The sequence below is a fragment of the Schistocerca nitens genome, chromosome 7, assembly GCF_023898315.1.
Source record: "Schistocerca nitens isolate TAMUIC-IGC-003100 chromosome 7, iqSchNite1.1, whole genome shotgun sequence".
In the NCBI taxonomy this organism is placed as follows: Eukaryota; Metazoa; Arthropoda; class Insecta; order Orthoptera; family Acrididae; genus Schistocerca; species Schistocerca nitens.
The window spans coordinates 164,114,998-164,128,579 of record NC_064620.1 but is presented as its reverse complement, the minus strand read 5'-3'; the positions used below and the strand labels follow the sequence as shown (position 1 = coordinate 164,128,579).

Genomic DNA, 13,582 nt, shown 5'->3' with positions numbered 1-13,582 from the left:
TGTTTTTTGAAGGGCGTCTGCGCGGCACGGCAGCTGTCAGCCTGGGTGATTTATCGCGCGCCCGCCCAGGGAAACATCCATCAGGCAAATCCTCTAATTGTTTGCGCCCGGTGGACGCAGCCTGGCCGCGAACCTTGTTAATTGCGTCATTTATGAATTCTGAAACGCGATCCGTCCGCATTATCGCCGAAAGAGGCGAAAAATGTGCACCCGTTAAGCGACGAAATCCATACGCCGAACTCGGTGCAAGTTTTACGGATTTTTAAGTTATGCCTGTTTATTAATATTACCCACTAGAACATACGTCTACTTCGGGTTCGAAAAGACCAGGCTGCGCTCCTTTGCTACTCCTGTTCAACTGAGCTGGTGTAATAAATAGAATATACAGTACAATGTGTGTTAAGAAATATACTCTGAATTTCCGTATGCTGATTAACAACCGCCAACAGAAATTAATCTGTAACTGAGGATGTACCATATTTAACTTTGGAGTTCTATAGCCATGCTTGTATAATGCTTGGGGTAGCTGAATCAGAATACTGAGAAACCTCACACGTCCAAAAACTTTTTAGAAGATACAAAGAAACATTCCAGCTTTTAAAATTATTCTGAAATTCAGATTTTTTCTCATTTTACGTTAAACTGGATGTAGAGGGAAGAATGACAACGAGCCGTAGACAATTGTGAAGCTCGTACGTTTTCTTGATGTTAAATTTATTCAGTGAACATTTGGGCTTTCTCAATATTTTGTAATAAATAACCATAAATCACTTCTTAACTTAATACTTTATTGCTAATATAGACAAAAGCAAACAAATCATGCCTACTTTGTATTCTCTTCGGAATCATACTCCACTCCACACATGCTTCATTGTTTGACGCATGTCGGCCAATTGTATATGTTATCGCAGAAGTTCAGGATGATTTCTTCTTTTGTTAGAAATAGTAGAAATCGCCTTAGGGTATGCATTTTCTTGTCATTCATGAGCACGTATCGATTATTCTTTCGGTTTAAAACAGTGCTGACAACATAAAATTATGAAAAAGCACATATCTCTTGTACATGAGAGGCTTTCTCTTCGGTTTATGTGATACAATGGCTACATAAGAACACAAAAAATGCTATAACTTTAGGGGTTTTTCTGTATCATGGTCGACCTATATGTTTGAAGTACAAAATCATAGGTAACTCAGCTTTGTAAAAAAAAATGGACATGTGAGGTTTCTCAATATTCCCATTCAGTTGAGAACTTACGTCTTTATAAGCCAAGTTGGGAACAGGCACTTTTGGTTTGTGACTGTTCTCAAGACTCAGGAGCTGGTTAAGTCTGTGGTCATCGTGCTGCTTGTAGTATTAACAGCGGCAGTGTTGCTTCTTCTTCTTCTTATTCTTATTCTTCCTCTTCTTCTTCTTCCCCAGCTGTAGCTATTTTCCTGTCCCTTACGATTCTCATACTTTCCTCGGTCTTCCAGGGTCTCGTTTTCCTTTGCGTTTGTATTTTTTATTTATTTATTTTTACAAACAATCCTGAAGGATCTGTTATTTGCAAATGTGTATTCCACTTGCTACTGTTTTCTTTTACGCTCGAATGTTTATTTCATTTCTGATTCAGTCGTATTGTTTCCGCAGTACTGTTTATAGTGATAAAATACCGTTGACAATCTGAGAGACAAAAACCTCACAGTTTCGCACATCATTTTTTAAACTCCAGTCGCAGCTGCATTAGCGACCGATTTTCACACCACTACACGCCACACGTTTTCCCACTTCTCGCGAAAGACACAGAAACTGACGATTCACGTCCGTAATAAGGCATTGAGTGTTTTGATTAGATTAGATTAGATTTACTTTCATTCCAATTGATCCGTAGTGAGGAGGTCCTCCAGGATGTGGAACGTGTCAGAAAAACAACAATACATGACAAATATTTACAACTACAACAAATAAGCTAATGTACCATTCCACAGGTCCCAAGTGGAATGATCGTCATTTTTTAATGAACACTAAGAGTCATTTTACAAATACTAATGCACTGAATTTAAAATAAAAAAGTTTTTTATTTATTTATAAGGTAATAAACATGTAATACAACTACTGTAATACTTATTTACAATGAACACATTACTGCACTGAAATGGTGCAGAAGTTATGTTGTACTTATATACAAATCAGTTGGTTTTACTAAGAAATTCATCAATGGAGTAGAAGGAGTTGGCCACCAATAAATCCTTTAGGCTTCTCTTAAACTGAATTTCATTGGTTGTTAAGCTTTTTATGGCTGCTGGCAAGTTATTGAAAATGTGTGTTCCTGAATAATGCACACCTTTTTGTACAAGATTAAGTGACTTTAAATCCCTGTGAAGATTATTCTTATTTCTAGTATTGATTCCATGAATTGCGCTGTTGGTTTGAAAAAGTGATATATTTTTAATGACAAATTTCATTAAGGAATAAATATATTGGGAAGCAGTAGTTGGTATCCCTAGTTCCCTAAACAGGCTTCTCCAGGATGTTCTTGAGTTCACACCGCATATAACTCTTACTGCACGTTTTTGTCCCCGGAAAACTTTAGCTTGGCTTGATGAATTACCCAAAAAAATAATCACATATGACATTATGCAATGAAAGTAAGCATAGTATGCCAGCTTTTTCATTTTTATATCCCCTATGTCTGACAAAATTCGCATTGCAAACAGAGATTTGTTAAGACGCTTCAGCAGTTCTGTGGTGTGCTCCTCCCAATTGAATTTATTATCAAGCTGTAATCCCAAGAATTTAACACTGTCCACTTCTTCTATCTTCTTGTCACCGTATGTTAGACATATACTCTTGGGACAACCCTTACAAGTTCTGAACTGCATGTAGTGTGTTTTTTCAAAGTTTAGTGACAAAGAATTGGCTAGGAACCAGTGATTAATGTCCACAAATATTTTATTGGCTGATCTTTCTAAGACTAGATTTGATTTGCTATTTATTGCAATGTTTGTATCATCGGCAAACAAAACAAACTTGGCATCTGGTAATGTTACTGATGAAAGGTCATTGATATACACAAGAAAAAGTAAGGGCCCCAAAATGGAACCTTGTGGGACCCCCACATGTAATTAGTTCCCAGTTGGATGATGCCTGATAGCTTGATAAATGTCTCTTTCCTAATAACACCCTTTGTTTCCTGCCAGAGATATAAGATTTGAACCATTTTGCAGCATTTCCTGTTACACTATAATATTCTAGTTTACTTAAAAGGATATTGTGATTTACACAGTCAAATGCCTTTGACAGATCACAAAATATACCAGTTGCCTGCAATTTTTTGTCTAATGAATTAAGCACATTTTCACTGTAAGTGTAGATAGCCTTCTCAATATCAGAACCTTTTAGAAATCCAAACTGTGACTTTGACAGTATGTTATTTGAGATAAGATGGTTATAAAGACGACTGTACATTACTTTTTCGAAAGTTTTTGAGAATGTTGGCAACAGTGAAATTGGACGGAAATTTGATGCTATTTCTTTATCTCCCTTCTTAAACAGTGGCTTAACTTCAGCATATTTCAGCCATTCCGGAAATATTCCACTGATAAACGACTGGTTACACAGATAGCTTAATATGTTACTTAGCTCAGAGTCACATTTTTTAATTAACTTTGTTGATATTTCATCATACCCACTAGATGTTTTTGATTTTAAAGATTTTATGATGGACATTATTTCTGTTGGGGTAGTGAGGGTCAAATTCATATTATGGAAGTTACTTGAAATGTCTGGTCTAAGGTAATCCATAGCAGCATCTACCGAACCTGACAACCCCATCTTTTCAGTAACAGTTATAAAATGTTTGTTAAAAAGTTCTGCAACACTATACACATCTGTCACCAATGTATCATTTACTCTTAATGCTATTTGTTCCTCTTCATGTCTGGTTCCACCGGTCTCCTCCTTCACTATATCCCATATTGTCTTTAGTTTGTTATCTGATATGACTATCTTTTCCTTGTAATATATTTGCTTTGACATCCGTATTACAGTCTTTAATATTTTGCAGTATTTCTTATAATGTGCTATAGCATCAACATTGGAAATGTTTCGGATTGACAGATACAGTTTTCTTTTTGTTTTACAAGATACCCCTATTCCTCGAGTAATCCATGGCTTCTTTGTAGACTTTGCTCTAACCTTGGTAAGTTTTGGGGGAAAGCAGTGTTCGAATAAGGTAAGCACTTTATTAGCAAAAATGTTATATTTTTCATTCATGCCATGAGCACTGTAAACATCAGTCCAGTGAATGTGCTGCTTAATTCATTAGGCGTCAGAATTTATTGGCGCCATTACACGCACAAGAGAGGACTGCCGCCAGTACGTCGTACATGCTGGTCCGTCAGAACCAGATCTGATTTATGAAAACTTCGGCACGTTCATGAGATGGCGGCCAGGTTAGGAATAGTTATATATATTAGGAACCACGTAAGAAATGGGAGCACGTAGATTATAAAACGAATTCCTTTGTGTTTCGGCGCAAAGAACAAGAAATAAATATTCCGTGATGTTATCCCATGACCTTTCCGCGCACAGCAGATTTCCACAAAATAAAAAAAAATTCATGTTGTGCATCTCTCTATGTAAGAACCATGACGATTAAACGAAATACTGCAGTGACAGTGAAACTGCGCCGACTGTTCCAGCCAACGTGCAGTTAAATTCTCGCCCCCAACATTTACGATGTGCTCAGAGAAGAAGACGTTTTAATGAGAAGCAGGAATTCCTTGTACCGCAGCAGCACTCAGTTTCGTCTGAAAGCAGAGGTCGTTGTCTATAATCACTGTCTCTGTTATACGCACTCAGTTAAAACAGCGTTGTCCATAAAAACTGAAAAAACGTCTATAAATCACCTAATTCTATTTACAGCATTCGCAAACGTTTACCGAGAAAGAGGGTTCGCGAATAGACGTGCTGAATGTCAGCACTGACTAGCGAGGATGTTAATCAATCTGATGCTGCAGTCACAGCACGTCGTAGTACAGCGAATGTAATGCCAGATGTGAGGTTGAGTCATGAGCTTACTAGTATTTAACACAACAAACTGATATTCTTACAACAATAATTTCATTTTACGGGCTAATTGGACAATTTTCACGTGGTTTGCCGCGCCTGGGTGCCCAAAAGGAAGGGTTCGAACAACGGTAGGTCTCCTTACGAGAAATTAGAACACTAAAGAAAGGGAAAGGGGGAAAAGCAATGAAAGAACCGCATTTTTTTAAATCTTGCTACGATTTGCGGTATTGTCGACAGCGAACATAGATTCAGACTGAAGAAAATAACCATGCTCTTTCGCAAGAAGTCATATATCAGATTTTTGGAGCGGCGCTAGGAAACATTCTCTGTGAAACTTGGATGAGCTGCAGAGGAACCAGTGTCAAGCTGATGCTTTGAGTTTGATGTGTGAGGCGTGTTTTGACAGCTTGGTTTGAACGGCTATTCCTGCAAAAGTGAGGGTTTCTGGGTTCGAATGACTTTTTCAAATAATATTGATGAAGTGTTACCACAGACGTAAGCAGCTTTACATTTACTTCACTTGTAATTTTTAAGTATTTCCGTCTCAGATGCTGTGGTTTGCAGCAAGAGCACTGTGCTGACACTGTTGCGCAGCCAGAGGAATCCTGCAAGTTAGTGATGTTAATCGTCTAAGTGGGCTGTCTTCTTCTGTTCCGGAATTGATCGTAGTGTCCCTTAAGCATTACGTTGTTTTTATATTTTCTAATATTCATTTCTAAACCTCATCTGTTACGAAGACAACCACATAACAATTGTTATATTCTACAGAGGACACCTTCGAGTTGATTCTTTAGTATGAGGTTATGGACTCCTGCAGTTCTGTATACGGCATGTAAACTAGAATACTGTTTCAATGAATTGTTCGTGACTAAACTGATGACGAGGAAAACGAGCTGCTTCATATCGTAGGAGCCTGCCGCCGTAGCCTATTGGACAGCGTGGCCGACAACTGTGTGGAAGACTCGGGTTCGATTCCCGATAGTGCCAGGGAGTTTTCCTAGGTGGGGAACTGGATCGAGATGCAGTCAGCCTCGTGAGGCCAACTGAGGAGCAATTTGAATGAGGCAGCGGCTCCAAGGTCACGAAAGCTGACAACAGCCGGGAGAACGATGTGCTGATCCCGTGCACCTCCGTACCGCATCCGATAATGCCCTAGGGGGAGGATGACACGGCGGCCGGTCGATCCCGTTTGGCCTTAAGGCCAGAACACGGAGCTTTACTTTGCTTTACATATTGAAGATACTGGATTGGTGCGTAAGTTCATAGCGGTTTTCCATTAATTTAATAAACACAACAGATAAACATAACAGAGAGTTTAGTCATGCATATTATATTCTCCTTCTCTATTTACAGTAGTTTGCCAACGCTGGGGTAACTTTTCGATTGTGTGACTAAAGAAAGCTCGTGGTTTCTAGGCGAAGAACTCGTCGGGCGTTGTTCGGAGCGCATTTTCATCAGGAAAGGAAGTTCGTAGAAGGTTGTTCGATGGAGAGCGCAAAACGTGAATATCTGAGGGCTTAAGATCAGGTGAAGAAAGTGGGTGTGGAATGATTTCCCAACCTAACTCTTGTAGAGTGTTTTCTGCCGGTCTAACACAAAGCGAGCGGGCGTCATCGTGGAGTAGCATCACTTCCCGCAGTCTTCGTGGTCAGTGTTCTTGCACTGCTTCTCCAAGACGTGTCACTTGTTGACAATAAATGTCAGCAGTGATGCTCAGGCTTCGTGGAAGCAGGTCGTAGTACACTACACCGTCGCTGTTCCACCAGATGCGCGACATTATCTTTTGTGGATGCGCGCAGTTCATTGTATGGGGAGTTGCTATTCCTTATGTTGCCATAAACACGCAATTTCTCGTCACCACTTATGATATAGAAAAGGAATGGTCGGTGTTTTTCGCGAGACAGTTGATGACGAACAGGCAAAGTAGCCATCCGCAGATTTTTGTTAATTTGTCTTAGAGCCTAAGGTATCCTTAAACCTTCCCTATTTGCATACATATGTCGCACAATGGTGGAATAATCATAGTTCATCATATTTACCAATTATCCAGTACACTGACGTGGATCGCTGTAAATTAATGCGTATAAATGATATTCAGCAAACACCGAAGGTCTTCCTCGACTTGGAGAGTCACTAATGTCAAAACGAACCTCCTTAAAATGAGAAAACCATTTCCTTGCCGTGCTCTGTCCACACAGGGAGCAATTGTTTCTGGGTCCATCTGCTGCCGTCGCCCCTCTACTGAACTCAAACAGATGGATGGATAAGTCGGAAAGTTGCGATTTCTCCACTTGGCACTCCGTTTTCTACCGTCCACTTCTCTACTATCTCCAAATGACAAAATGACAATATGTAAAGTCAAATAGTAACAGAGAACTACAAATAAAAAATGACAATCGATAAATAAACCCACAGGAACCGAATACCGACACGGAAAACAAAACCGTTACGAGCCTTTGCACTAACCTAATAAATGGATGCTTGGTATTAGCTAACAACATACCCGTCAATCTTGCATATCCGGCTTGACGTTTTTCACGTCTTGCTTCTTATTCAAGAATCAGCTTACTGAAGCCATGATATTTCTTTTTTGAAGTTTGTTGATGCCACCGTTGCCAATAACCCTCGCTTTTATCATCCAAGGTAAAGTTCCGCCCTGTGTTTGTCATTTCTGATGCGGTCTAGTCTCGTACACCTCTTAATGTTCTGCAAGAAATTTAATTTAACTTGCCAGGATTACATTTTTCTTCTTCTCTTATTTTCTCCAAGTTTGGCTACCTTACAAAATAATGGACTAGACCATCATTTTACAACATTTAACTTGAGTCTTTACTACAGTACGACCTCAGTACAACTGATTCATGCACTGAAGGCAAAATGGTGGTACACTCTCAAGTGACCAGTTCCGGAGGTTCCGGACGTTAAATTCAATATAAATTAAAATATGTTCTTTCTTAGCAACTACACAGAAAATCAGGTTCAGACGTACTTGTCGTTTAATTGCGAAAGCACGGACTTCTTCTGGATCTAGAAGACCACAATAACCATGGCAGAAACATTGGTTTCACAAGGAATAGGGTTTCTTTTGCGATTGGACGGGGTACCACAACCACAAAACTTTTATGTAATTGTTGTGGTTTTCAGTAATGCATTCCTTTAGGTGTTGAGCAGAGAGGGTGAAAGACCTGTCTCTGGTGCCTGAAAATGGAAGGTTTTCTGATAAGGAACGGAAAACCGCAACAGAAAACTCAGGTCTTACAGCCTGGGAGATCTGTGAAAGGTCGGTATCCCGCTAAGGTAATCACTGGGTTCGAAATATATTTAATTTGTCTCGTAGCTGCTCTGCCCAACAGGAAAGTATTAAGGTCAGCACTTCTGTCTTTACATGTCATTCTTCTGTGGCATGTATTGTGCAGCATTCAACTGTTTATACAGGTTTATTGTTGGTTTTCGTATGGAGGCTAAAGTTTCGGTATCAGCCATCAAGAGGAAGGATGAATATAAAATTAGCTGTGTCCCACTTCGTATAATACTTTTGCGAACGGTATTTTTACGCCTGCATTCTAACCTGTAAATTAATTCACCCAGAGAGTTAGAGGAGACTGACACTGAGGTGACAAAAGTCATGGGGTACGTCGTAACATCGTGTCGGATCTCCTTTGCCCGGCATGGCGCAGGAATTCGGTGTGATATGGACTGAACAAGTCGTTGGAAGTCCCCTACAGAAACAGTAAGTCATGCTGCGTCTATGAGCCGCCCATAATTGTCAAACTGTTGCCGGCTGCACGATTTTGTGCACAAACCGATTTCTCAATTATGTCCCATAAATGTTCGATAGGATTTATATCGGATGATCTGAGTGGCCAAATCATTAGCTCTAATCGTCCAGAATGGTCTTCAAACCAATCGCAAACAATTGTGACCTAGCGACATGGCGCCTTCTCATCCATAAAATGTTCATCATTTTGTTGGGAACATGAAGTCCTTGAATGGCTGCAAATGGCCTCCAAGTAGCCGAACATAACCATTTCTAGTCAATGATCGGATCAGTTGGGCCAGAGAACCCAGTTTAAAACACAGCTCACACCACCACCACCAGCTTGCACAGCGCCTTGTTGAGAACTTGGGTTCATGGCATAGAGGCACACACGGACCTGATCATCAATTCTTAGCAACTAAATTCGTGACTCCTCTGATCAGACTGCGGTTTTCCTGACATCTAGGGTTCAATTGACATGGTCACGAGCCCAGGAGGTGCTGCAGGGGATGTCATGCTGTTAGCAACGGCACTCGCGTCGGTCATCTGCTGCCATACATAACCCATTACGGCCAAATTTCATCATACTGTCCTAAGGGATACGTTCGCCGTACGTCCCACACTGATTTATGTGGTTATTTCAGGCAGTGTTGCTTGTCTGTTAGCGGTGACAACTCTATGCAAACGCCGCTGCTCTCGGTCGTTAAGTGAAGGCCGTCAGCTACTGCATTGACCGTGATGAGAGGTAATGCCTGAAATTTGGTGCTCTCGGCACACTCTTGGCACTGTGGATCTCTGAATTCCATAATGATTTTCGAAAAGGAGTGTCCCGTGCGTCTAGCTCCAGCTACCATTCCGCGCTCAGAGTTTGTTAATTCCCGCCGTGTGGTCACAATCACCAGTTCGTTGGAAATCTCTTCACATGAGTCACCTGAGTACAAATGACAGCTGTGCCAACGCACTGTTCTTTTATACTTTGTGTACGTGGTATCCCCGTGAACTACACACGTGCATATCGCTCGATATTAAATGGCTTTTATCACCTCAGTGTACAAACTAATGTGGAATCCAGAAGACATCATTTTGGCCCGTTAGTCACAAACAAAACGTTTCTAAATGTTGAACAGACTGTCACAAAAAGACGTCGTACATGTAGTGGACGAGTCTCGAGTCTCGTAATCAGTTTACGCACGCTAGACGCCGAGCCGGCGGGCCTCATCAGCTCCACTATCGGCGCACCATTCCGGTTCGCGGACCACAACTGCGGCCGCTGTACGCATGCGCAGTAAGGCACCAGTGTTGGCGGCGCCGGCGCCCGCGACCAGCGGGGCAATGAAGCCGCGCCGGCCGGACAGAGGTGCCTTGTTCCGTGTTGCGAAGCCATTACCGGGCTGTCACGGGCCGCCGCTCATTAGTCGGCACAACACCGTACGTCTCTGTGCCGCGACTGGCAAGCGCCCGCCTCACAATGAGCAGGAGGTCGATTCTGAGCCCCCTTGTTGTAGCTGCTACGGTGATTACGGAAATCATTACAGTGATGTCCTGTGTCATCGTTCGTAAGTGTCAATGTAAAGGCGCAAACGAATCTAAACCTGGACCATGTGTAGAACAACATCTCAGCAATACGTTATTAAGATTGCAGGGAGATGGCCTACGTTCAGTCGCAGCAGCGCCGTCACTTAATATGTAAAGCCAGAGAAGAGATGTTAAACAAAATGAAAACCTAAAATCGAGTACCACTACGCCCAAATAGCTCACGGGTGAACTGCCGGATGTCAGTGGCGAACGTACACAGTATTTCGGCAAACGACCACGTTGCCATCATCATGTGCGCTGATGATGGCAACGTGATCGTTTGCCGAAATACTGGGTGATCAAAAAAGTCAGTATAAATTTGAAAACTTAATAAACCATGGAATAATGTAGATAGAGAGTTAAAAATTGACACACATGCTTGGAATGACATGGGATTTTACTAGATCAAAAAAAAAAAAAAAAGTATTGCTAGACGCCTGAAAGATCTCTTGCGCGCGTCGTTTGGTGATGATCGTGTGCTCAGCCGCCACTTACGTCATGCTTGGCCTCCCAGGTCCCCAGACCTCAGCCCGTGTGATTATTGGCTTTGGGGTTAGCTAATAATGTCTCAAGAGTATCGTGATCGACCGACATCTCTAGGGATGCTGAAAGACAACATCCGACGCCAATGCCTCACAATAACTCCGGACATGCTTTACAGTGTTGTTCACAACATTATTCCTCGACTATAGCTATTGTTGAGGAAGGATTGTGGACATATTGAGCATTTCCTGTAAAGGACATCATCTTTGCTTTGTTCAAAATGGTTCAAATGGCTCTGAGCACTATGGGACTTAACATCTGAGGTCATCAGTCCCCTAGAACTTAGAACTACTTAAACCTAACTAACCTAAGGACATCACACACATCCATGCCCGAGGCAGGATTCGAACCTGCGACCGTAGCGGTCGCTTGGCTCCAAACTGTAACGCCTAGAACCGCTCGACCACACAGGCCGGCCGTTTGCTTTGTCTTACTTTGTTATGCAAATTATTCCTATTCTGATCAGATGAAGCGCCAATTGTCGGTTATTTTTTTGGTTCTAATAAAACCCCATGTCGTTCCAAGCATGTGTGTCAATTTGTACCTCTCTATCTTCATTATTCCGTGATTTATTCAGTTTTCAAATTTATACTGACTTTTTGATCACCCGGGATTATGCCCAATGGTCATTGACACCCGGCAGTTCATTCTGAACTATTTCAATATGAAGTTCGCCGGGAGAAGACGAAGAATCACCAGTAACTCTATGCTCCATTGACGTCAAAGGGCAACATATCAGCTTGTAAGTGTATTCGTACAGAGAAAAATGACCATCTCCATGAAGCGATTTTCCCATGGTGCGATATTTCAAAAAAGAAAGAAGGGAAATTAGCGTTAACGTTCCGTCGACGACGGTCATAAGTGACAGAACGCAAGTTCGGAAACGAAATCGGCCGTGCCTTTTCAAGAGAAAGCCTTAAGCAATCTAGGGAAATTACGGTAAACCTAAATGTCCGAACTTTGATTTGAATCGCCATCCTCCCGATTACAAATCCAGCACCTGACCACTGCCCTCACTAGCTCGCTCAGTGCGACCTTTCGACTAGTACAGGGCATGAAGCAACAATAGCCATGCGAGAGTGGAACAAGTCGACCGAAGACAACTGACGCGATCACAAGCGGGTACTCGTGCGATCGCCATTATTTACATACGACAACAATGGGCCCTACAGTTTCAAAGAGAAAGTGGACTAGACACAGGAGCACTGCAAAGTGGACTAGTTTGCGTCGACGGTTCTATGCCGTCTGCTCTGAATTTGGCTTATGGCACGCGTATCACTGTTTCGGTTTCTAATGTCTAGAAACCATCAGCGTCTCGGATCGCAGAAGACTCGTAAACGTAGTCGTTAGCTTGGTATGTGCTGAGATAAAGTGTTCTCGGATTAGCATGCTTCAACTTGTCCTACAACGATGGCGTCATACATGATGCTGGTGTATTGACCGCAGTTGAGCAGGCTGCATAGAACAATGGCGTAGCCGAGCAACGAATTCTGCCAGTTTTTGGCTGATATTGAAAACAACGCACTATTTCGAGTCATGAAGACAAAGTGTACAGCAATCGTTGTATAGAAAAATTTCTATATAATGAAATGTTCCTCGTTTAGGCAACTGTACAAGCTATATTTCAGTGGGACAAGTCTTGGCAACATGTGGCAAGAAATATGCAGTCTTCTTCCAAGAATGAAGAGTGTCACTACTTCCATAGCGTGCATGTTCATCTCACCGAACATGTCTCGGGTAGAGTTTGTACGTAACTTGGTCTTCGCGGCTTTCCAGCTACACTCATGATGTTTTGTTGACTAAAAAGAACGCATGGAGGGAGATTTTCTAAAAATATTTCTAAGCCATATTTCAGTCCATTACTCGATTTTTAGAAACTCTGACTGTATCATACTGCATTATCAAAGTTAGAGATTAGGACAGTTCTGCAGTCATAACCATTTGTGTACTGCCATGTAAATTATGTTTGTTATATTTTAAATTCAACTGCACGTCTCCTTACAGGTGCTACTATCACAGAATTACTACATGATAGCCTCAAATTCCGTAGATGTACCTACGAAATGTTTCGAAATTAATGCCAGCTTATTCATGACCTAGAGAGATTCTGCCGGGAGTAAGTATTTACCAACAGCCGTATGAATTGTAGAAATTTAGTTTATGAACTTCTTACATGCTACCGGTTTCGGCATTACATTGATGCTATTTTCAGGCCCCACACGTCATAGTCATAAAATCGCTATACAGGGAAGGAGCCATATAACTGGATCCGTGAATCAAATGGCTATGCAACAGTTCTTGGTTGCCAGGCGGCACAGATGGGGCGGGTGATCTATGACCACACATCGATGTTTGATCGATGTTTGCAAACCGCCCCAGTCTGTGTGGCCATCAAGAGCTGTTGCATAGCGATTTGGTTCACGGAGTCAGTTATACGGCTCCTTCCGTGTATAGCGATTATATGACTATGACGTATGGGGCCTGAAGATGGCATCAATGTAATGCCGAAACTGGTAGCATATAAGAAGTTCATAAAATAAATTTCTACAATACATACGGCTGTTGGTAAATTATTGCATCAAGAAACTTATGAGAATCAGCGAGATGCCGCGAGTAATGAGGCTACTAAGCAGGGGCACTGCATTAGTAGTGTG

The 13,582-nt window shown here is 41.7% G+C and overlaps 1 protein-coding gene across 1 annotated transcript in view; it reads right to left on the bottom strand.

Annotated features, from left to right (window-relative positions):
- Positions 1-13,582, bottom strand: part of LOC126195519 (eyes absent homolog 2-like) — a 211,728-nt gene that overhangs the window by 172,663 nt on the left and 25,483 nt on the right. The gene's annotated exons all lie outside the window — the stretch shown is intronic.